The sequence below is a fragment of the Physcomitrium patens genome, chromosome 1, assembly GCF_059467195.1.
Source record: "Physcomitrium patens ecotype Gransden chromosome 1, ASM5946719v1, whole genome shotgun sequence".
Classification (NCBI taxonomy): Eukaryota; Viridiplantae; Streptophyta; class Bryopsida; order Funariales; family Funariaceae; genus Physcomitrium; species Physcomitrium patens.
The window spans coordinates 27919915-27922641 of NC_143410.1; the positions used below are offsets into that span (position 1 = coordinate 27919915).

Genomic DNA, 2727 nt, shown 5'->3' on the forward strand with positions numbered 1-2727 from the left:
GCGACAGAACGGATCGGTAGGGGTCCACACTCCAGCTCGCCCCACCCATCCCCCCCAGCTGTTCTTTATAGCAGGTCAACGCATATCATATGCTTATGTCGTCATTTCATTTATGGCAGTTGTCACTTGCTACAGAGCTTTTGCATGGTTTGTACAGTTCCAGAGATTTGAATTAGCAAAACCCCATTTGCAGTAACGTTACGTAACTATCCCCCCGGGACTGCTGCTGGGTGTAAATGCACCGTCTTGGGTGTGAATCGAAACCCCGGGGGAGGACGACATGACTTGGGATGCGCCGATGTGGAGCTGACGGTGGGGATCCCGAAAAAGAGATTGGCGTTGACGATCGCGACGATGGACGTTGTTGCTTCATTCCACATGGCCTTCAGGTGGAGGAGACGGCCTCCAGGATAGCTCTCTAGTGGAAATCTGTGGAAGTGGAAGCGATTCGCGGAAGCAGCTAGGCAACCTCGGGGTTGTTGCTCCTGGCAACACTGGGGAGGAGGGTGAGTTAAGAAGAGACAGGTAGGCGTAGGTGTGAGGACGGTGAGGGCAAGGACAGGTTTCTCTGCTTGGTGATCCATGAGACAGCCGTTTAGGTTTTCCTTTGTTATCAGAGATGGGTCGCACCTCCCGAGAGCGACGAATTCACAAACAGGTGTGAAATTAACAAACGTGGTTGTCGTCAAAACTGTGAGCAAGAACTGTGTTGCAAGGGTTTCGAAGAGGGCTTGGCGTGGAAGAGAAAATGGCTCCGTGCCGGAATTCCGTGCGGCGGCTCTGCGTTTGCGGCGTGTTCGTGTTCTTTCTTCTTTTAGCAGATTCTGCTGCCGCGCAGGAGCTACAGCGGCAACGGGCATCTGGAGAAGTTGGTACTTGCCTCCCCTGAATCTCGAATTTCATGAATTTATCGCTCGTTGGTTTTCTTCTAAACCCTCTCTGGCGTGCCTCGGGTTCTTGTTTCATGTTAGCGACCATTTACTCGTTTCATGCTGCCTCACCAAATGAATTTCCGTCTGGTCAGTCTAATGTGCACTCCAGGTTTCTGAACTTGACCCTATCCATGACATGTATTACCTTGCGTCTGGTCATAATCGATAGAAGAACCTAATCTGTTCCGGTGTAAATTTTAACCATTCAGTACGGCGCAATGTTTTTCGAGTTTCATGCTCTAAACCAAATTTTACGCACATACGCCGATCTAGCTTCCAGCTAAGGCTTTTAAAAGCTTGAGTCGATAAACAATTTCTGTGCTACCGTTGTGGCTATTGCCGTAGGTAAACTGCTCTACCCGCCCACTTTAGAGCTATCGTCAGCGGTCCACGATGCTCCTTTACCTCAACCTAGATACCACTTTCGAATTCCTGAATCACCCAAAGCTGTGAATAGCACAACTTTTCAATCCATCCAAAAGAAACTCAAAGCAATTATCTGCTGTCTTCAAGAAACCTTCCAGTTTCTGCAAACCGACTGTAACAATACACTTTTTTTCTCACTAATATATACCCGGGTTGAATGTGTGCAACCCAGGTCCATCTCAAAATTTCTATCTCCGAGGAACAGCAGCATCTTTAGCAGAGCCCCAAGCAAGCATTGACGAATTATCCTTTGAAGAATTTGAGAGGCGAGAGTTGACAGATCAGTACAGCGACCCAGGCGCCAACTGTGAGAACGACCCCAGCTTGTGCCCGTGACGCATCCATGATGCACACTGCAATGTCGAAATGTTTTTAGGGTTAGCAATCATTGAGCTCCCAACTAAAGGTGTACCTGCACAACACTTTGACATATTGAAATGTTCCACTTAGAGTTGATGATGAACATGTGGGCTGCGTATCTTGGATATTGGCGAATTGGGTTTCTCCTAGTTCCTTCTTGTTGCTTGTGTGATGCTCTAAAATAGTGAGGTGTACCGAAAGACCGTTCTCTTCCCGTAGAAAAATTGCGTCTAATGATGTGATCATAACTTGGGGATTGTCCACTGGCCCAGAGACTTGGCCCCAGTCTTTTACGGCACGCTGAAGGCTAAAAATACACCTCCGTTGGAGGACTGAAAGAAACAAAATCAAGTAAACCATTTCGACTGTATGATCACTTCGCAGTCTGTTCTTGACCATCACTCGTTGAATGTTTGAAGAAACTCATCGATTCTTCGATTTGTAGAATCGACTCTCCCGCGCTTTTCAGGTTTGCTGAAGACTTATGTATGAAATTTTGCGTTAATTTGTCCGAACTGGGACTCATCGTGCAATCCAACACGTTGATTGCAGTGGAGGCGAGGCTTCGCTATCACAAAGCAACTGGTGCAAAGTTAAGTCGAAATTCCACAGAACTATCAAGGAAAGACAAAACAAAAAGCTGGAAGACAAATCTAACAAACATCCAAAAAAGAAAACTGAGAACGTTTGGAAACCAAGCATGTGCCAATGCGACTTTTATCAATTCAATCCTATGTATTTATACCGAGATGCTATTATTTTGCTGAATTGTTGCAATCTTTGTGATTTCTAAAGTTCCACCTTCACTGTTATGGCGCCATTCTAGATTCTCACATTTATATAAACAAACGACTAGGTTCAGTCAAACAGAATCTCCTGGAGTGTGGTGCAGAGGCCCTGTACACACCTTACGAAAAAGGTTGCTTCAGTGTATGATACTGTGTACCAAAAAGAAATGTAGAAGGCAACCTTTCCTTAACATGTCATGAAGGCGAACAGAACTTGAATC

The 2727-nt window shown here is 46.0% G+C and overlaps 1 long non-coding RNA gene across 1 annotated transcript; it reads left to right on the top strand.

The window, feature by feature from the left end:
• Window positions 1-552: 552 nt before the first annotated feature.
• LOC112272792 (uncharacterized) lies at window positions 553-1821 on the top strand. Its single transcript, XR_016506029.1, has 2 exons — window positions 553-872; window positions 1531-1821. It is a non-coding gene; the product is annotated as an uncharacterized LOC112272792 (long non-coding RNA).
• Window positions 1822-2727: the final 906 nt, after the last annotated feature.